This window comes from Lepus europaeus, chromosome 22, assembly GCF_033115175.1.
Source record: "Lepus europaeus isolate LE1 chromosome 22, mLepTim1.pri, whole genome shotgun sequence".
Taxonomy (NCBI): Eukaryota; Metazoa; Chordata; class Mammalia; order Lagomorpha; family Leporidae; genus Lepus; species Lepus europaeus.
The window spans coordinates 41,853,782-41,876,383 of NC_084848.1; the positions used below are offsets into that span (position 1 = coordinate 41,853,782).

A 22,602-nucleotide genomic window follows, 5' to 3' on the forward strand; every position below is an offset into this window, starting at 1 on the left:
GGGAGGCTGTGCCAGGTCACGGAGCACTGCGCACTCTGTGTCCCGACCACAGGGGAGGCTGTGCCAGGTCATGGGGCACTGCACACTCTGTCCCGACCACAGGGGAGGCTATGCCAGGTCACGGAGCACTGCGCACTCTGTCCCGACCACAGGGGAGGCTGTTCCAGGTCACGGAGCACTGCGCACTCTGTGTCCCGACCACAGGGGAGGCTGTGCCAGGTCACGGGGCACTGCGCACGCTGTGTCCCAACCACAGGGGAGGCTGTGCCAGGTCAGAGCACTGCACACTCTGTGTCTCAACCACAAGGGAGGCTGTGCCAGGTCAGAGCACTGTGCACGCTGTGTCCCGACCACAGGGGAGACTGTGCCAGGTCAGAGCACTGCGCACGCTGTGTCCCGACCACAGGGGAGGATGTGCCAGGTCAGGACACTGCGCACTCTGTGTCCCGACCACAGGGGAGGCTGTGCCAAGTCAGAGCACTGCGCAGGCTGTGTCCCGACCACAGGGGAGGCTGTGCCAGGTCATGGGGCACTGCACACTCTGTGTCCCGACCACAGGGGAGGCTGTGCCAGGTCAGAGCACTGCGCACTCTGTGTCCCGACCACAGGGGAGGCTGTGCCAGGTCACGGGGCACTGCGCACGCTGTGTCCCAACCACAGGGGAGGCTGTGCCAGGTCACGGGGCACTGCGCACGCTGTGTCCCAACCACAGGGGAGGCTGTGCCAGGTCAGAGCACTGCGCACGCTGTGTCCCGACCACAGCGGAGGATGTGCCAGGTCATGGGGCACTGCGCACGCTGTGTCCCGACCACAGGGGAGGCTATGCCAGGTCACGGGGCACTGCGCACGCTGTGTCCCGACCACAGGGGAGGCTGTGCCAGGTCACGGGGCACTGCGCACTCTGTGTCCCGACCACAGGGGAGGCTGTGCCAGGTCACGGGGCACTGCGCACTCTGTGTCCCGACCACAGGGGAGGCTGTGCCAGGTCACGGGGCACTGCGCACGCTGTGTCCCGACCACAGGGGAGGCTGTGCCAGGTCACGGGGCACTGCGCACGCTGTGTCCCGACCACAGGGGAGGCTGTGCCAGGTCACGGAGCACTGCGCACTCTGTCCCGACCACAGGGGAGGCTGTGCCAGGTCAGAGCACTGCGCAGGCTGTGTCCCGACCACAAGGGAGGCTGTGCCAGGTCACGGAGCACTGTGCACGCTGTGTCCCGACCACAGGGGAGGATGTGCCAGGTCAGGACACTGCGCACTCTGTGTCCCGACCACAGGGGAGGCTGTGCCAGGTCACAGAGCACTGCGCACTCTGTATCCCGACCACAGGGGAGGATGTGCCAGGTCAGGACACTGCGCACTCTGTGTCCCGACCACAGGGGAGGCTGTGCCAGGTCAGAGCACTGCGCACTCTGTGTCCCGACCACAGGGGAGGCTGTGCCAGGTCAGGGCACTGCTTACTCTGTGTCCCGACCACAGGGGAGGCTGTGCCAGGTCAGAGCACTGCACACTCTGTGTCCCGACCACAGCGTCTGCTGAGAGGAGACAGCACACAGCGAGCATCTCGCTCCAAGCAGGACGGAGCGGTGCTGACACTAACACGTCTTCACGGTTCTGTAAATCGAGAGCTGCTTCGTTTTTGGCATTCTACGTTCAGTGTCCGTTGGCTCCCTCTGAGAGTATCTGTGAAGGCTCCGTGAATTTGGCCATGAATAAGTAAAAGAGGGCAGGTGTGGGCACCAAGGCCAGGAGGGGCAGGTCTTGCTCGAGCTTCTCCACCCTGGAGATGGAGATTATTCCGTAGGTGTGGAGCAGCCAGTGGCTGAAGAGAACGAGGAGTCTTTTCTTCCTGACCAGAAGGTCGTTGCAGCTCTACACAATTTTAAAGAAAGGAGATGCCGGCGCCGCGGCTCACTAGGCTAATCCTCCGCCTTGCGGCGCTGGCACACGGGGTTCTAGTCCCGGTCGGGGTGCCGGATTCTGTCCCGGATGCCCCTCTTCCAGGCCAGCTCTCTGCTGTGGCCAGGGAGTGCAGTGGAGGATGGCCCAAGTTCTTGGGCCCTGCACCACATGGGAGACCAGGAGAAGCACCTGGCTCCTGCCTTCGGATCAGTGCGGTGCGCTGACCGCAGCGCGCCAACCGCGGCGGCCATTGGAGGGTGAACCAACGGCAAAAAGGAAGACCTTTCTCTCTGTCTCTCTCTCACTGTTCACTCTGCCTGTCAAAAAAAAAAAAAAAAAAAAAAAACTTAAAAAAAAAAAAAAAAAGAAAGGAGAAACACAGATTATCAGGTAGAATCAGCCGGATAACTGAATGCACTCTCATGCAAAATGTATTTGTTTACACACAAAATCCTAGGCTCAGCTGCAAAGGCTGTCTCGGGCACCCACCCAGCGATCGCCCCCTGCTGGTGAGGACATTGGGCCTCCCACAGTCACAGAGGCGCCCAGGGCTGCAGCGGGACTCAGCCACAGCACCACGCCGGGGAACGGACTGGGACAGGGTCCTGTGTCCTTGTTTCTTCCTGCCCTGGTCCGCTGCGGCGCTGAGTCCGCAGGTGGACCTCGGAGCTACACAAACCCAGCTTCCTGCCCCTCCAGCCCCCAGGATGCTGCTGCCTGGATGGTGAGAGGGCGGCAGCAAGGAGATGTGAATGTGTGCCTTTCTCTTACTCATTAATAAAGCTCCATGCAGTGACATGGACGGGTGCGCACAGACACAGAGATGGAAGTGCAATAGCTTAGTCCCAGCATCCGTCACTGCTGGGCTCATGGACCACCCAGAACTACTGTCCTTGGAGTCAGTCCCTGCTGACGCCTGGGGAGGGCACTAACTGCACTACGTTGATGGAGAGAGCCACAGGCGCGGGGAAGTAAGCTGCCCGTTCATTTAGCATCTAATTAACTTCTAACTAAATGCAAAATACTCAATCATTTCTCCCAGCAGATCTTTCCCTAGAATTGGCAGAAGTGTCAAAACTAATAATCATAAAAGAGAAAAAAAGGGCAGTCTACCATTGGAAACAAAAGAATCCATTATAAAAATGCCGCCCGGTCCCTCTGGTGCAGCTCCACCTAAGAGTCACAGTGATCTCCAAGTTTTCTCCTGCCTCACTCTTACGATAATGCAGTAGGAAAAGCACCATCGCCGGCAGCCTCTCCACGGCAGGCAGGCAGCAGCCGACTCTCCTGGGTGGGCCTCTGTGTCTAAGAATCATGAGAAAGCACAGGTCCCACCAGCTGTGCCGCCAGTGCAAGGCCCTCTGTAGGCATCAGATTGGCAAGCACAGAGTGGGAGAATACGAAGACACTTCACACTTTGATCCCTTTAGTGTGTAGCTTCAAGATAAAGAGCTCTTCCACCAGAGATATTACTGGAGTTAAAAGCAAGCATTTGAGGGACCTGTGGCACAGTGGGTTAACGCCCTGGCCTGAAGCGCCGGCATCCCCTGTGGGTGCCGGTTCGAGACCCGGCTGCTCCACTTCTGATCCAGCTCTCTGCTAATGCATCTAGGAAAGCAGCAGAAAATGGCCTAAGTGCTTGGACACCTGCACCCATGTGGGAGACCCAGAAGAAGCTCCTGGCTTCTGACTGGCCCAGCTCCAGCCATTGCGACCATTTGGGGAGTGAATCAATAGATCAACAATCTCTCTCTCTGTCTCTCCTTGTCTTCTCTGTAACTCTGCCTTTCAAATAAATGAATAAATCCTTAAAAATAAATAAATATGTGATGACATGATGTTCCTTTCACCGACCAACCTGAGTCAAAATTTTTCATCAAAAATATTTGAAAATAAAGACATTTGAATAACAAAACAACAAAATTAGAGATATTTATAGTAGTGACTTTCCACTGAAATACTCAAAAGTTGGAGACACGAAACAGATTTCTCAAAAATAGAAAAAAAAACCCCAAACCAGTATCAGAACTAATGCTGCTATAATTGTTATCGCAAATCACCAAAGTGCTACAGACATTATAGGCCAGAGCTAAACATCCAAAATCAAGCAAATAAGTCTGGGGTAAAACAGGATATGGAATGCACAGCATGATTGCTGCCACTGTGAAATGAAACTGGAATTAGATCTGTATATAGTGCAGCATTGTTATGTTTCTCCCAAAATAGTGTCGTTTCAAGTCTTCAGTACTTATGTATCTGTTATGTGGGTAAATACTGTGAAGTGGTTTTCTCTATCACGCTGGACAGCTGAGCCTCCTTCACTACATCACTAACTTCCCAAGGAAACACATGGTCCAATATTCAGAACCTTCCATAAACTTCATAAATTAAAAAGTACTTAGTACTGTCAATTAGCCAACGATTACTAAACCTTATCATATGTACTGTTCTATTCAACTGCCAAATTTACCAAAACAAAAACAAAAACAAAAATACACTTTTTTTTTTTTTTGACAGAGTGGATAGTGAGAGAGAGAGAAACAGAGAGAAAGGTCTTCCTTTTTGCCATTGGTTCACCCTCCAATGGCCGCTGCGGCCGGCGCATCTCGCTGATCTGAAGCCAGGAGCCAGGTGCTTCTCCTGGTCTCCCATGCAGGTGCAGGGCCCAAGGACTTGGGCCATCCTCCACTGCACTCCCTGGCCACAGCAGAGAGCTGGCCTGGAAGAGGGGCAACCGGGATAGAATCCGGCGCCCCAACCGGGACTAGAACCCGGTGTGCCAGCGCCGCAAGGCGGAGGATTAGCCTGTTAAGCCACGGCGCCGGCCAAAAATACACTTTTAGAAAAGAAAAAAGGTTTCCTACCTCTATTTCTGAAGCTGACATGTACACAGCCAGGGTAACCAATGATAACACTAATATAATGAACGGGAAGGCATAATCTGGAAGACAAGCATTGGTATTGTTAGATATTCGACAGACTTTCTGAATAAACCATTAAATAAATTCAAACAGTATAATTCTCCCTAGCGTTGAATCCTTTCCCAACCAGTTCTGTGCTAGCCTTAAAGTCCCAGCATCCTGAGGCCCGGGTCAGCGAACTTTCCAGGCAAGAACCAGGTAAGAAATACTATTGGCCTTGCAGGCCATTCTCTGCCTCAATTACCCAGCTCTACAATGGTACTGGGGGAACAGCCATAGAAAATACAGTCTGTTCCTGTAAAACTTTAGTGAGAGCAAGGTCTGAGTTTGATGTAATTTTTATATGCCAAGACTTCCATGATTTACAAATGAAAAACTACCCTTGGCCGACCTTTGAAGATTCTTGCCCAAGGCATCACTAAATATTAAAAGTTAACTTCTTTCCTGTGTATCTAAAATGACACTGACTGAGTTATGGGCCAAACCTGGGGAAATGGAGAGAACAATTGCTCGTGGTTTTCTGAGGAAGGCGTTTGGCCTGGCGTTGGCATGATGGCCCCCGTCAGAGCCTGGGTTTGAGGCCCGGCTTCGCTCCAGAGCCCAGTTTCCTGCCCACTTGTGACCTGGGAAGCAGCGGTGAGGGCTGACGTAGCTGGGTCCCTGCTGCGCACATGGGAGACCCAGACTGAGTTCCTGGCTCCCAGCTCCAGCCAGGCCGTCTCAGCCTCACAAGCATTTGAGGGAGAGAACTAGCGGGTGGGAGCGCTGCCTCCCAGATAAGTCAGATTTATTTTATAAATATAACAGCTCTGAATTTTTTGTGATTCAAGTGGGGAAGTTTGGTTGAGAAAGGCGATTGCTAAGAGTGATTGGGTTCAATCTCTAGAAGAGTTCATTTATCAAGAAACCTCAAGGAACAGTAGATCATTCAGTACTTTAGTATCAAGATTCTATAAATTTCAAAAACAATTCTATAAATTTCTACTTCAAAATTCAGTACTAATAGTTTAAAAAAATACTTTTCTGCAATGCACTACCTTTCTCTTAAAAGGTTTAAGTCCACAGTATTCTAAAACAAAGAGAAAACTGAGACCCGACGCCTCGAGGTGTTTCTCACAGTCGGTCTTCAGCAGTTCAGTGTGTGAAGCTCCTGTTCCTACTGCAGCAGCCCCATCTGGCGCAGTTCCCAGTGTCACTCAGGACGCGCTCAGACCGAGTCCCCTGCAGAGGCCCGGCTTCAGCTTGCTGAGGCGCTGCATGCCTGGGCGTCCAGAACCTTTCCCTTCACAGCCAGTGACTGAGCCCTCAGTCAGCCCCGCCCAGAGCCCCACTCCCTCAGAAGGGGCCGCACATGCTGCGAAGGCAGACATAAGACTTGCTGGTAAAAAGCCACAGGAGGGGCTGGCGCCAGTGGTGCACGAGCTTAATCCTCCGAAAGAAAAAAAAAGCCGCAGGAGGCAACGAGGAGGAGGAGGAGGAGATGGAATGCTAGTGAGGCCAGTCTTGGGGAGGAGGGGGAGGCACTGGCCTGGGGACCGGGAATCTGCATTTCAGTTCCCTGATGGCTCAGCTGTAGAGCGCGCATGAAACGGGTCTCAGTAACAATTCCAGGCAGGTAAGTTTGGCTCTGCCATCTTCCTAATCATTCCAGTGGCTTCCTTCCTAGACCCTCGATCTCCAAGGTTTACCTGGTGGAAACTCCCTGCTGTCCCCCTCTGCTCAGATTTGCCGTGTCCCCTACGAACCGAAACTCATCTTTTTTTCTTTTCAATGCTGCAAAATTACCAGTTGGTATGATACTCTCTGACTCATCTCAGCAGACTGCACAAGATTTTATTTCAGGCAAATGGTAACAACGATCCTACCTCTTCACGCCTTTTAGTGGAGGCTTTTTACAAAATGACCCAAAAACATTCTGTGATGGAAAAGGTGTTTTGTTTCTCCCCCAGTCTAGGCAGCTATGATGGGAAACACTACTGGGCTAGGACACAGGACCGAGGGCTGCCAGTTTGTAATTCTTTCCTGCCTTGACAGACGGTCTCCCAGGCTCCAGACTAGTATAAATTCACTTCCTCTCCCAACCTATTTGCTTCCTCAGATTTTCACTGTTTATCCAACTATCAGTTACTAAGTCAGAAAGCTCATCATCAGACTTTTTTTTTTTTAAAGACTTATTTATTTATTTGAAAGGCAGAGTTGTTAGGTAGGAAGTCAGTTATGAGCTTATGTGTGTGTGACAGGCCTAAACAGAAGACATCTATATGCATCTGCATCTCAAAGTCATCCTAACAAGGTTTCAGGGGAAGCCCAGATTTCGCATCCTGCCTGCCCTGCCCCCTTCTACCTGATAACCTGCCAGGTGGAGACCCTCACCCCTCCTGCTTCCTGCCTGATAAATCTTCCACAATCTCCCAGGTGCAGCCCAGTATCTGCATGTCAAACACCCTGCTCCCTTCCTCAGGTCTGATAACATTTGCATCCATAAAGTCCTTTGTTTCAGACCTTCAAGAGAAGTTTTTCTATTTACATCCAAAAAGCCCTTTGTTCCAAGAGGAGCAGAGGTGGGGAAGCAAGACCCATCTCCTTAAAACCCCCAGCCTCAACTAGACTGCGCGCTCAGCTCTCTGCATCTTTGCTGAGCCGCCCGCCTGGCCTGGCCGGGTGTACTCTCCACTCACCCATGCAGCCCCGCTCTCCCCCAGTCTGAGGGACTGGGCACTCTCTCTCAGGCCCTGTCTGGAGAGGTGCCCATCCGTCCTTACAGATGTTCCTTCTTAATAAACCTTGCTATTTTACCTCCCACTGCTCTCTGTCTCACGCCTGAATTCTTTCTTGCGCGAAGACAAGAACCCTGCAATTTCTCCGGTAACAGAGTTACAGAGAGGTAGAGGCAGAAAGAGAGAGGTCTTCCAACTGCTGGTTCACTCCCCAAATGGCTGCAATGGCCAGAGCTGCGCCGATCCGAGCCAGGAACTTCTTTGGGGTCTCCCGTGTGGGTGCAGGGGCCCAAGGACTTGGGCCATCCTCTACTGCTTTCTCAGGCCATAGTAGAGAGCTGAATCGGAAGTGGAGCAGCTGGGACTTGGACTGGTGTCCATTTGGGAGGCCGGTGCTACAGACTGGGGCTTTAACCCGCTGCACCACAACGCCAGCTCCACATCATATTCTTGTCTCACTCCCTCAACCCTTCCATTTAATTTGTTACCTGAAAGTTGACTTAACTCTGCCTTTGGAAGAGCTCCTCATTCCCTGGGATTCTCTGCCACTGGGCAGTCAGGCTTTGCATTTCATTACCTCTCTCTGAACTGATGCTCCAGGCTCTCTTCCCCTGACAATCCATCTTCCACTCAAATACAAACCTGAAGACATCACTCTTCTCCCAACATCCTCTTAAAGACTAGTCTTGGAGCTGGTGGTTTTGGCACAGCAGGTTAAGCCGCCACCAGTGGTGCCAGCATCCCACACGGCCAATGTATCTAGTCCTGACTGCTCCATTTCCAATCCAGCTCCCTGCTAATGTGCCTGGGGAAGCAGCAGAAGATGGGCCAAGTGACTGGGCCCCTGCAACCATGTGGGAGACTTAGAAGAGGCTTCTGGCCCCTGGCTTTGGCTTAATCTAGCCCCAGCCATTGTGGCCATCTGGGGAAATGAACCAGCAGATGGAAGCTTTCTCTCTGTGTAACTCTGCCTTTCAAGTAAATCAAGAAAAGAAAGGGGAAAAAAAAAAGAAAAGAAAAAGAAAACAAAGAAAGAAAGAAAAAGAAGGGGCCGGCACTGTGGCGCAGTGGGTTAACACCCTGTCCTGAAGTGCTGGGATCCCATATGGATCCGGTTTGAGACCTTGCTGCTCCTCTTCTGATCTAGCTCTCTGCTATGGCCTGGGAATGCAGTGGAAGATGGCCCAAGTCCTTGGGCCCCTGCAACCGCGTGGGAGACCCGGAAGAAGCTCTGGCCGTTGCGGCCAATTGGGGAGTGAACCATCGAATGGAAGACCCACCCTCCCACACCACCTACACCCCCCCCCCCAACTCTTTCGAATAAATAAATAAATCTATAAAATTGCTGAGCAGCTGGGACTTGAATAGTAGTCCCTATTCCCTACAGCAGGGGTGGGGAACCTTTTTCTGCCAAGGGCTATTTGCGTATTTAATAACATCATTCCAGGGCCATACAAAATTATCAACGTTAAGAATCAGCCTGCTACTGATCTGTTGAATTTCAGGTCCCACCTGTGGTCGACTCAATCAGGGCAGACCAAATGCTTTCATGGGCCTTGTACCACTCTGAGGCTGGGTGTTCCCCGATCCTGCCCCAGAGCAAGCACAGTAACCTCAAAGCCTTCTAGAGGCGAGCAGGCAGGCAGACTTCAAGTGAGCCAGATCTAAGAGGAGAGCTCCTCAGCTACAGGAATTACTGATTTTTCAATACCATGCCAGCCAAATAGAAGTTTCTCTGTAGGCCAGTATTGGAGGAACACAGATCTCTGACTAATCTCCAACGTCCTCTTCCCCCGGCCCTGTCCTCAGCTCTATCCTTACCTTGAGCCAAATTACATTACCAAGCTCTATGATAAAACTTCATTACCTACATGTATAATTTGCATAATGACACTCAGTCTGTGTCTAAAAGGTTTTCATAAAGAAACTTAGAAATCAAAGACTGAAGTTAAAAATAAACAGCATAATCCATCAAGACTAATTTTCATGTGTTATGTGTAGAAACCAGTTTTTATTTTTTTATATTTAAATTAAAAAACCTCCCAATTTGGTCATAAGCTTCAAATACAAGGCATTCTCCAAATAAAAAAGTTTTGATTAGCTGCCACTGATCACCTGAAAACTTCTATATCATTCCAACAAGCCAATTTTAAAATTAAGAATAGATGTCTCAACAAAAATCTATACTAATTTCATTTTCAAGATTAAAAAAAAAACTTAAGGAGAAAGTTCCTGGGGCCAGAGCTGTGGCACTGAGCTGAAAGCTACCACGTGCAACACAGGCATCCCATTTCAGAGCACCAGTTCAAGTCCTGACTGCTCCACTCCTGAGCCAGCTTGCTACTAATGTGCCTGGGAAAGTAACAGAGGATGACCCAACTATCTGGACCCCTGCCACCCATTTGGGAGACCTGGATGGGGCTCTGGGCTCCTGGCTTCAGCTTGGACCAGCACTGTGTTGCATTTGGGGAGTGACCAGGAGATGGAAGATCTCTCTCTCTCTCTCTCTCATCTTGCCTTTCAAATAAAAATAAATAAATATTAAATAAAATAAAATAAAAACAGGGCTGGCGCTGTGGCACAGTGGGGTTAAACCACTGCCTGCAGCACCACATTCCATATGGCGCCAATTTAAGTCCTGACTGCTGCACTTCTGATCCAGCTTCCTGCTAATGGCCTGGGAAAGCAGTGAAGATGGCCCAATTGCTTGGGCCCCTGCACCCAAAACATGAGACCTGAAAGAAGCTCCTGGCTCCTGGCTTTAGCCTGGCACAGCCCTGGCCATTGCAGCCATCTGGGAAGTGAACCAGAGGATAGAAGTTTTTTTTCCTGCTTTCTAATTCTGCTTTTAAAACAAACAAACAAACAAACAAACAAACCTTCCAAAATCAAGCTGAGCAGCAGTACTACTACACATGCAGTTGCTATATTTCATCGGCTTCATGCATCCACTTACACAACAGGCCTCCGCCAACCGCCTGCAGCACTGTGAGAATCAGGAAGTACAGCGCAGCATAGATGCTCTTAAACCGGTCGGACTTCCCTAACCCACAGGCGATCTTCTTCACCAGCAGAGGGCGCAGCAGCATCATGAACACCAGGCAGAACGCATAGTAAATAAACACAACAGTGTATCTGAAATAGAGCAAGCAATTTGTAACATCAAACATACGTCTGCAACCTTTCTTATCCTCAATCGGTTTTAAATCAAAGATCCTAAAAAAGGTTTCAAAAGAATATTGTTTACCCACAGACTATCACAGGTGCAGCAGGTGCACCCGGTGCCTGTGCTGGGCAGCTTCCACACGCACCAAAGATCCTGAAGTGTTCAAACCCTCTCACCCAGCAGTTCGACTTGCAGTTCTTTATTAGAGGGAAACAATCACGGATACATAAAACCTTTATACAAATTTTTATTGAATCACCTTATAATAAGGAAAACTTGGGATGAAAATAAATATCCAACAATAGGAAACTGGTACATTTTAGAGTATACTCATGCTGGAATACTATGTAGGCATTAACAATCTGGTTATGATTTGACCCACAGAACAGAATAGGGAGCTCAGAAATAAACTCACACAGTTACAGCCACTTAATTTCTGACAAGAGTCCAAGAACACAATGGAGAAAGGGCACTGTTGGGACAACTGGATATCATGCAGAATAAATTAGACCCTCACCTCCCACTACATATAAAAATCAACTCAAAATGGGATAAAGGTTTCAACGTTAAGACTTGAAAGTGAACAGCAGCTAGAAGTGAATGTTGGGGAAAACTCCATGATGCGGGAGAAGGCAATAGTTTCTCATACGACTCCCAAGGCCCAGGCGACAAAGTAGAGAAGAGACAAATGGGCTTACAGCAGACTAAACAGTTTCTACACAGCAAAGGGAACAACAAACAGAGTTAAGAGACAACCTAAGGAAAAAAGGAAATACTGCAAGCCAAGTATCTGATATGGGGATAGCACCCCAAAATTATTTTATTTATTTGAGAGGCAGAGACACACACAGAGAGATCTTCCATCCTTTGCGTCACTCCCCAAATGGCAACAACAGCCAGGGATGGGCCAGGCTGAAACCAGGAGCCTTAAACTCCATCCCAGCCACATCCCAGCGCTGGTCCCTGGATTTAATATTTTAAAATAAAACATTCTGATGGAAATATTTAATTGGAAAAAATAAAGATGAAGGAACACTTACCCAAGCACTCCAATAAAAATGCCAGTTATTATTAAGTTCCTCTTATTTGTAAGGCACAGCATATGATATCTAATATGTGTAGATTCATGTAGTCCCCACAGCACCTTATAAGATACCATGATTCCCATTTTACCAGTGGGAAAATTGAGGTTACAAGAGGCTCTTCACATGTTCAACTTGGCATTACAGCTGGGAGACTGAGAGCTCTAACCCAGGCTGGTTTTGTTTGCAAAACCTATATTCTTTCTTCTATGTTTCATCTGTATTTCTTCTTCTACTGCTTTTCAGGGGTGTATAAAAAAGGGTTTCCTTAAAGCTCTCCCTTTAAACAATTCCAAGAAACATATAAAGTTCATTGTGGCAGTGTTTATACATAGTTCACCACCAACACAAAAATACCTTCGCTTCTTTTATACCAGATGCGTTTCTACTACCACCTGTTATATTACGTTTTGCCTTGAGAGAAGAAAATAATTTCCAGTGCCTACAAGCCATTTCACAAGGCCCAATCTGTTGAAATGAAGGAAATCTAATCCACAAAGTCAAAATAAAATGCCTCTCAGCCTCCACAGATACCTACAGCGGGTAGATGGCTTCGTGGGTGCAGTGCACTGTGGTGATGTAGTCGGGGCTCGGGTTGTACAGCACCGTGTACCAATCCGAAAGCATCAGCACGTGACAGGAACAGATGTTAAGCACCCCAACCGGGTCGCTCAGAAGCAGGGTGATGAGAGCCGCCATGGTGCACTCGAATAAGGCCGTGACGTGTTGGAAAAGCGCACTGGAGCTAGAGGACCGGAAGCAAGAGAGGCCTGGTTACCAGGAACCATGAGCTTCAAACGGCTCTGGTTACCAGGAACCATCAGCGTTCAAACAGTTTTAGTAAAACACCTCCGTGCTTTAACATACGATTCTAAACGAAGCCTCTTCTGACTGAAAAATCCCCAAACCAAAACATCTTCTAGAGATAACAAAAGCCAAGCATGAAAACTGTTCAAGAAAAGTGTAACCTTATGTTCTAAAAAGAGACAAATACGCATCCCAGGTAACAGGGTGTATTACCCAAATGGGTAACAGAGGAGCAGGAATTAGACCTTCCATCTTTAGCATATGGCCAAATCGTTATCAACAATTTCTTAAGGGCTGGTCAAGCTGCCACCTGCAATGCCAGCATCCCACATGAGCGGCAGCTGGAGTCCTGGCTGCTCCACTTTCTGTCCGGCTCCCTGCTAAAGTGCCTGGGAAAGCAGTGGGAGATGGCCCGAGTGTCTGGGCCCCTGCACTCACAGGAGAGATCAGGATGGAGTTCCAGGCTCCTGGCTTTAACCTGGGGCAGCCCTGGACCTTGCGGCCACATGGGGACTGAACCAGGAGATGGAAGCAAGCTCTCTCTGCCCCTCTAACTCTGCCTTTCAAGTAAGCAAATCTTTAAAAAAAATTCTTAAAGATATCTAGGCATTATTTAAAATTAAAAATAATTTAAAGTATGAAAAGCACACAAAAGGTGATAACATATATGTTATAAAGAAAAATAACATAATAAACATTGTATACTCGCCACACCACCTTACCCAGTAACTAAAACAGTCAACCACTTTTATTGGTTTCTGAGTTCCTCCCTATTCTACACCCCTAAAAGTAACCATTATACCAGATCAGACTACATTGTTACCACTTTTTCTGAAGTTCTCACCTCAACTGTATGTGTGTTTCAGAATTACTGTTGAATTTGCTTTTTTTAAAAAAATATTTTATTTATTTATTTGAGAGGTAGAGCTACAGACAGTGAAAGAGAGAGACAGAGAGAAAGGTCTTCCTTCCATTGGTTCACCCCTCAAATGGCCGCTACAGCTGGCGCTGCGCCAATCCGAAGCCAGGAGCCAGGTGCTTCTTCCTGGTCTCCCCATGCGGGTGCAGGAGCCCAAGCATTTTGGCCATCCTCCATTGCCCTCCTGGGCCACAGCAGAGAGCTGGACTGGAAAAGGAACAACTGGAACAGCATCTGGAGTCCCAACAGGGACTAGAACCCAGGGTACCAGCGCCACAGATGGAGGATTAGCCTAGTGAGCTGTGGCGCCGGCCTATGATTCTTTATATTATACATTTTCTCCTACTTTTTCAGTAATCTTGGTTCGTCTTGGCCCTTTCATGTAAGTTTTAAAATTAGCTTGTCAAACATAAATCTGATATAATTTATCTATGTTATAGTGTGGCAGAAGCCTTTTTTTTTTTTTTTTATTGAACTTGTTTCTAACCGACACGATTAAAGTTGTGGTAGTGGCCTTCCCCAGGTCAGAAGAAGAAAAAGGGAGGCATCTGTCCTGGGATGGATACGCGGTTGTTATCTGCTTGCCCATCAGTGCCTCACCTGTAGTCCCCACCTGCTCACATGTAACCACTTCACGTTCTACCCTCTCATTCAGAGCCATGATGTCAACCCTTGCCAGACAGCATAACTGCTCAGTATGCGCGACCAAAACCATCAGTAACTATGTCCCCATGCCCAGTACTGTATCAACTCCTGTGGCCACATGCAACATTAGAATATCCAATCAAATGTATGCATGTAGTCATATAAGGGAGACAAAGAGGTTAAAACTATATATAAGGAAATACCCCTTTGTTTGGGGTCCAGGTTTTTGGATAAGAAGTTCCACCTTAGGTCAGCACATGTCTCCGTACATGAATCCTGTGATAACAATGCTTGCGGGGGGCTGGCACCGTGGCTCACTTGGTTAATCCTCTGCCTGCAGTGCCAGCATCCCATATGGGCACCGGGTTCTAGTCCCGGTTGCTCCTCTTCCAGTCAGTTCTCTGCTGTGGCCCGGGAGGGCAGTGGAGGATGGCCCAAGTGCTTAGGCCCCTGTGCCCGCATGGAGACCAGGAAGAAGCACCTGGCTCCTGGCTTCGGATTGGTGCAGCGCCGGCTGTAGCGGCCATTTGGGGAGTGAACCAATGGGAGGAAGACCTTTCTGTCTGTCTGTCTCTCTCTCATTGTCTATAACTTTACCTGTCAAATAAATTAAAAAAAAAGTGCTTGCGGCACTGCAAATAGAGTTACTGGACAGTGACACATTTTGTGCTTACCTCACAGCCTCTATAGTAAACTCTTCTATTTCTAGTGTCTAGTGGGTAGATGCTTTGGGTCTTCTGAATGTTTCCATTCAATGGTGTGAAACAACCACCAGAGTACTTCTACTTCGGGGCTTACATGGGTTCAATGGGGCAGTCCTTTCTGCTCCACAGGGGACCATGTTGAAGTGCAATGCGCTGCGGCGTTCAACATGACCAACTCAAATGGCTCGCAAGTGCTGGCTTCGGCGGTGAGCATGACTGGGTCTGCTACAGGAGCACCCTGTTTCTCCACGTGACCTTGTTTTCTGTGTTCTGCAGGTAACAATGATGTATATAGGGAGAACTTTTTTTTTTTTTTTTTTTTGACAGGCAGAGTGGACAGTGAGAGACAGAGACAGAGAGAAAGGTCTTCCTTTTTCCGTTGGTTCACCCTCCAATGGCCGCCGCGGTAGCGCGCTGCGGCCGGCGCACCGCGCTGATCCGATGGCAGGAGCCAGGTGTTTATCCTGGTCTCCCATGGGGTGCAGGGCCCAAGGGCTTGGGCCATCCTCCACTGCACTCCCGGGCCACAGCAGAGAGCTGGCCTGGAAGAGGGGCAACCGGGACAGGATCGGTGCCCCGACCGGGACTAGAACCCGGTGTGCCGGCGCTGCTAGGCGGAGGATTAGCCTATTGAGCCGCGGCGCCGGCCCAGAACTTTTTTTTTTTTTTAAATTATGTTTGGGATATATTTTTCTTCCTGGATATATGAATCTCTTTTTCATGATTTTTATAAAACCTGAAGTCACTATCTCTGAAGCCTGCAACCCCTCCACACCCACCCAGGGGAGATCTCCTCCCCCTGTACATGGGCTGGCTGCCTGAGAAGCTATTACTGATGAGCAACGGCTCAGGCTGCCCGGCCAGCAAGCCGTGCTGCTTCTGAGCAGACAGGTGCTCTGTGTGGCCTCTGGCAATCTCCCGGGTCTGAATGTTTAACCGAATCTCGGTGGATTCTCAGTAGGCACTACAGGTACACAGTATACTTATTCTATACCTCACATTATCTCCTATTTTTTATTTTCATCTTTTTTCATCCAGTGTTACAGTCCAATATTTCTTTTTTTCAAAGACTTATTTATTTATTAGAAAGAGTTGCAAAGAGAAGTAGAGAGACAGAGAGAGGTTTTCCATCTACTGATTTAGTCCCCATATGGCTGCAACAGCTGAAGCTGAGTTGATTTGAATCCAGGAGCCAAAAGCATCCTCTGGTCTCTGATGTGAGTGCAGGAGCCCAAACACTTGGGCCATCCTCTGTTGCTTTCCCAGGTGCACTAGCAGGGAGCTGGATGCAAAGTGGAGCAGCCAGGACTCAACCCGGCACCCATACGGGATGCCAGTGCTACAGACTGGGGTTTTAACCTACTATGCCACAGCACCAGCCCCATCCATTATTTCTTTGTAAGGATTTTTTCCTACATCCCTAACTCCAACTGTTTAACATACTGACTACCATTTTTTTTTTTTGCAAGTACAAACCTTAATTTCTTGAAGTTCCTTACTTTTTCCCACCAAACCTGCTTACTCTGAACAATTTCTTGTTGAATGCTTTGCAGCTGTACCCTTCCGTAAATAGTTAGTAGTCATACATTCTGTAGCTGAAAGCCCATTAGCTATAGTCTTTTAGGAGCATAAATACGTTGCTGTATCTATTAGTAAGTTAGGGTGCTTATTGAGTAATCACAGATTATGAGATAATTAACAGATCTTAAGGAGTAATAGCCTTAAAGCCTAAAATGAGAGCGGGGGAACTTTCCAGTCCAGAGGGTTTGCTGTGTCTGCCACCAGCCACGGCTACCACTGCTTCCGACTTCAGTTCTGTGAGAGCCAACTCCAGTAGAGGACATCATTGCTGGGAGTGGGCTTTTCAGTCTAGTGGGTGAGACATGTGTGTGCCACGCTGGATTCCCGGCTCCGGTTCCTGACTCCAGCTGCTAATGCAGAGCCTGGAAGCCATGGAGGCCCGGACTGTGTTCCCAGCCCCTGGTCATGGTGGGCGTTTGGGGGTGAACCAGTGGATGGAGAATCTGCCTTTCTTTCTCTACTTGCCTCCCCAATTACAAAAAGAAAGAGCCCTCCTGCGGTTAGTAGTTAACCTCCTGCACCACCACCACCAGGCCTGCTCTGGGCTGGATGGTTACATCCCCAGTACACTGCTACGGCTGAAATCCAACCCCAGCACCACAGGGCGAGAGGCAGGGTCTTCAGGAGCCTACGTCATGAGGGTGGAGCCCGCATGAGTGGGGTTAGAGCCCTTGTAAAACAGGCCTGAGAGTGCATGTGCGCTCTGCTATGTGACCACACAGCAAAGGGGAAGGGCAAACCCTCGCCAGACATCAACTGCATCAACACTGCCGGGCCTGGATCTTGGGGAATTTCCATCTCACCCGGGCTGGGAGTAGGACAGATCACCTGGTCTAAACTGTTGTGCTGTTGCTGTGGCCCCAGCTCAGGGTGGGCTTGTTTTTTCAAAGAGGAGGGATCTTGGAGAGCCCCCAACCTCCATACCATCAGCCGTGTGTCAGAGTCTACCTTTGCCACATTTCAGTTATTTCAGGCAGGAGGGTCACTCAGAGCCCCGCATTCCCCCAGGATGTTAGGAGGAGAAGTCCGGGCTGTCTGACAGAGGTGAGGACGTTAGGAGGAGAAGTCCGGGCTGTCTGACAGAGATGAGGACGTTAGGAGGAGAAGTCCGGGCTGTCTGACAGAGGTGAGGACGTTAGGAGGAGCCCCCGGGCCGTCCGACAGAGGTGAGGAGTTAGGAGGAGAAGTCTGGGCCATCTGACAGAGGTGAGGACGTTAGGAGGAGCCCCCCGGCCGTCTGACAGAGACAAGGATGGTAACTGCCTTGCTGGTGTCGCCCGTGCTCTCCTTTGATCCCCCTGCGTGATCTTCACAGGCTGCAGGCTGACTAGAGGCCCTGCTGGGAAATCCTGCGTCTCCTCCACCTCTCAGCAGCAGCGTCTCCCAGCCGGCCACATCACTCCATGTTCCTGGAGCCTCCGCACGTCAGGGCAGGCCTCACTGTCCACCCAGCCACGGCTTACCGACCCGGCCATCTGTGTCCATGATGGGCTCAGCGTAACCTCCAGGTTCTGGGAACACTCCCAGGACTCCTCCAGCTCCAATCTCAGGATGCCCTAACCTCATTTCACCCCCGATTCACACACCACCCCCAGCTCAGACCATCCTCCCTGTGCATCCATGCTTGCACATCTTATTCCTGCTCAGAGAGCCTTTCAACTCCTCTGCTTAGCGAACTCTACTCATTTTTTCAACGTCTAGCTAAAGTCAGTTTTTTTCTTCCAGGGTGGGTATGACTGGGATATGACTCCATGCCAGCATTAAAATTCTAAATGCACCTTTAATATACCTCACATAGATGGTGATGATCAGACTGGCATTCACAAAGCTCTGAGCACCCACATTTTAGCCACCTCTGAACCCTAGAGCCTACAGTGGCACTGGCACATAGCAGGTTTCCCTGTATATTGCTGAGTGAATGCATCCTACAAGCCAAAAATTGTATAAACACCAGTACGTGAGCATCACAGCTTCTGACTGCTCTGGGAGCTGCAATGTAAAAATACGCAGCGTCTGCCAATCCCTGCCTTGGTCCCTGCCTTGGTCTTAATGATAAACTAACATGCAACTCTGGAGAAGGCAAGGCTGCCGGAGAGGATGGTTTTCATTAACAATCAGCCATGCACACACCCAGTAGGTCACATCTCCTCTAAGGAGGCAAGATTAGCTCTTAGGGTAAAAAAATCTTAAAGTTTACATATTCAGGAAGCACAGACACATTTACAGTACATATATAAGTAACAGTATAGCTGTGAAATGAACATTTCATGGATGGAGTAGGAAAAAAAAGGCTCTTTAAGGAGGTGATAATGAAACATAAAGACTGAAAACTCGGGTCTGGCCTCAGACAGCCAAGCCCCCGTTTCCTGACCTTAAGTGGGAAGTCTCAGGAAAATGCAGAGACGGCCCTTGTGTTCCTTGCTACCAATGTCCTAGTCAAAGCTAACTACAAATGCCTGCTTTGTGTGTTTTTTTAATTTTCATTTTATTTTGAAAGGCAGAGACCCAGAGAGGGATCTTCCATCCACTGCTTCACTCCCAGATGCTGCACCATCCAGGGCTGGGCCAGGCTTAAGTCAGGAGCCCAGAACTCAATCTGGGTCCCCCATGCAGGAGGCAGGGACCCAAACACTTGAGTGATGACCTGCTGCTCCCAGGGTGTGCGTTATCAGAAAGCTGGAGTGACAAGCGGAGTCGCGGCTCAAAGCAGGTCCTCTGCAGGGAAAGTGGCATCCCAAGTGGCATCCTGACTGCTGGGCCAAGTGCCCACTCCCCTCCTTTTGTTGCTTTTTAAAAGATTTATTTATTGATTTTAAAGGCAGAGAAACAGAGAGATGGATCTTCCAAGTGGTTTACTCCCCAAAAGCCCACAACAGCCAGGACTGGGGCAGGCTGAAGCCTGAAGGCAGGAACCCAGTCAGGTCTCCCACATGGGTACTTGGGCCATCATCTGTTGTGTTCCCAGGTGCATTTGCAAGGCTCTGGGTCAGAAGTGGAGGAGCTGGGCTTAAACCAGCTACTGTCATTTGGGATGCTGGTGTTCTAAGCCTGCTGTCCACAACACCTGCTACTTCTCCCCCTCTCTCCTACCAGAGCACATCACTGCTCCGTTCTACCCTCTGCTTCATGTTTCTCTTCAAGACAAATCTAACATTACACTCAAGTGCATCTGGTGAGGTGTACCCATATGCCCCTACTTCTCTCCTATGAGTAGATAAGTCCCAAACAATTAACTGAGTCATTTTCTTTAACTTAGATAAAGGGTAATTTTATTTTAGTTAAAAGTTTATAACATTTCCTTTCTCTCATCTTTCATCATTCTGTATTAAAAATTAAATCAGGATGAGGACTGCTATTTTAAAAGTGTTTTTATAAATCCTTTTAGAAAAATGAATGATTCCCTATTAAAAATATTACCCTAGATCCAGAAAAACACCGATTCTATGCCCATTTGACCATCGTCTGCACACCCCAACACTGCGGTCTGGTCGTCATTTCTTGGACAAGAGTTTTCTAGTACCTCACCTCTATCCGCCCTCCACAGAAACCATCTTCCAACATGCACGCAGTGACGCTACTTTCCCAACCTAGACCTTCTTGAACTGACCACCGACCCAGCTGACACAGACTGCTCTCATGTGCCAGCTGCTGCACGGGTCTCTGAGAGTCCACCGAGGACAATGAGAGATGCCACTGTCCCACGGAGCTCAAAGCCTGGCACGGAAGGGACATTAAACGAGGTGACGATCATGAAAATAAAACAACAAACCAGAGAGCTGTCAAAAAAGAAAACGCGGGAGAGCGGTCTCTGCAGGTTGGGTCAGGGAAGGCCTCGCCTCAGCAGGTGCCCCAGAGCTGGAATCTGAGGAAGGCAGGGAGGCAGGAGGGTGCAGCGGGAGGACACGTATTCCAGGCGGGGCAGTGAGCTCGCCGAGGTGGGAAGGGAGCGCACAGAAAGCAGACAGGGTCCTGGAAGTCTGAGGAAGACAAAGAAAAGCCGCACGGCTGAAGGGCACCGAGACAGAATCCACAGTTCCCTGATGCCCACAGTAAAGGTCACATCCTTGCAAGAGCCTTCGCCTTCCGGTCGGAATCTCCCGTCCTCTCTCCCTCCTGTTACCTCCCTTCACTGACGCACTCTGTGACAACCCAGATCAGACACCTCACACGCCCACACCGTCATTCGTGTGATTTCTCTGCTTACAATGTTCTTTCTGGGGTTTTCCAGATTCCACTGGGCACAATTTCTCTCTGTCTTCTTTGTGACTCCAGCGCACTCGTCTTTAACTCGGTCCCTACGTTTCTAGGACTGATTGATATCATAGCTACGTACCGATCTGTCTCCTCTGCTTATGACCATACGCCACGTCAGCCACGTCTCCTACCAGGATCTTCCAAACACAAAACACAGTGCTCAATAAATGTCTACTGACTTAATGTGCTAGCACAAGTTTTTACAACTAGGTTAAAGCTACATCACTTTTAACAACATTATATTAGATGATTAATATTAAATTAAAAGGTGTTTGTTTTAGATCAATAAACAGCTTTGTAATCATAATGTTTTTGTAGAAAGTATTATAGTTGAGAAATTTAAAAATATTCTTTCAAGATCATTTATAATAAAATAAAGCACAGGGGCCAGCACTGTGGCACAGAGGGTTAAAGCCCTGGCCTGTAGTGGCTGTATCCCATATGCGTGCTGGTTTGAGTCCCAGCTGCTCCACTTTGGACCCAGCTCCCTGCTAATGTGCCTGGGAAAGTGGTGGAGGATGACTTTGGCCTCTGCCCCCATGTGAAAGGCCCAGTGGATGCTCCTGGCTCCTGATCAGCACAGCTCTGGCCACTGCGGCCATCTGGAGAGTGAACCAGCAGGTGGAAGACCTCTCTGTCTCTGTCTCTACCTCTCTCTGTTACTATTTCAAATAAAGAAAATAGATCTTAAAAATAAAAACAAAGGCTAGTTCCCTTAATAATTACTAAGACATGCTCTACTGTTGATTCTTCTTGCCACTATAAAAAGTGATCAGCATATAAAGGAAAAGTAGGTTTACTAACTTTTTAAACAATAGAAGAAGCATAACTGCTTAATAAAGGGGCCCGCGCAGTGGCGTACTGGGTAAAGCTGCCGCCTGCAATGCTGGCATCCCATATGGGTGCAGGTTTGAGTCCTGGCTTGCTCCACTTCTGATCCAGCTCTCTGCTATGGCCTGGGAAAGCAGTGGAAGATGGCCCAAGTCCTTGGGTCCCTGCACCCACATGGGAGACCTGGAAACTCCTGGCTCCTGGCTTCAGCCTGGGTGTAGCCATTTGGGGAGTGAACCGGTGGATGGAAGAATCTCTCTCTCTCTCTGAATCTACTTCTCTCTGTAACTATTTCAAATAAATAAAATAAATCTTTTTTAAAAAAAGTCTTGTAAATGATAATTACTCTAGCATCAGTTCTGTGGACACTTCATAGAACGTGCTGACCTCTTCTTCCCCGAGTACCACTCAATGAAGAACCAGTGTAACACAGGAGGGAGCATGGCCATGAAGCCCAGGTAGTCAGTTGTACAGCTCCGGGGACTCCATGCAGGGCTGACAGTGCTTCTGGGCGTCTGTCCTCTGTCCTCTTGGGCACACCTACAATGCACAGAGAGCAACCTTACATGCAGACACTATGGACGCTAACACTCGGCCTGTACCACGCTGCTTAATGTCGCACTGCATCTTAAACATTTAAGTCTATGTTAGCTTTCAAAAATAAAGCATACATAAGACAAAAAGAAATCTACAGTGTTTGTGCTAGTTATAAAACATTAAAGTAGAAAGGATTCTTTTTACTTAGTTACCAAAATGGTTAACACTCAATGAAAAATCTAGCTACAAAATCATATAAAAATGGCTTCCGAGAAAAGTTCTGGATTATAATGTTAACTGAATGGAAAAGCCAGTGCACTAGATCCTTTTTAAATGCAATTAGAAATTACCACAAAATTATAAAAGGTTTTTAAAAACATTTAATAACTGACTCTCAAGGAAAGATGTATTACAGATATCAAGAGAACAATTCAAACCAGGACTTTACTAATGTCTCCATATTCTCTTATAAACAAATGAGTATATTTTAAAGAGATTCCATAAAACAGACAGACTTCACCAATGAAGTAACACACA

At 48.7% G+C, this 22,602-nt stretch overlaps 1 pseudogene; it reads right to left on the minus strand.

Annotated features, from left to right (window-relative positions):
- Positions 1–233: 233 nt before the first annotated feature.
- Positions 234–22,032, minus strand: LOC133751417 (JNK1/MAPK8-associated membrane protein-like; annotated as a pseudogene).
- Between the last annotated feature and the right edge of the window lie 570 nt (positions 22,033–22,602).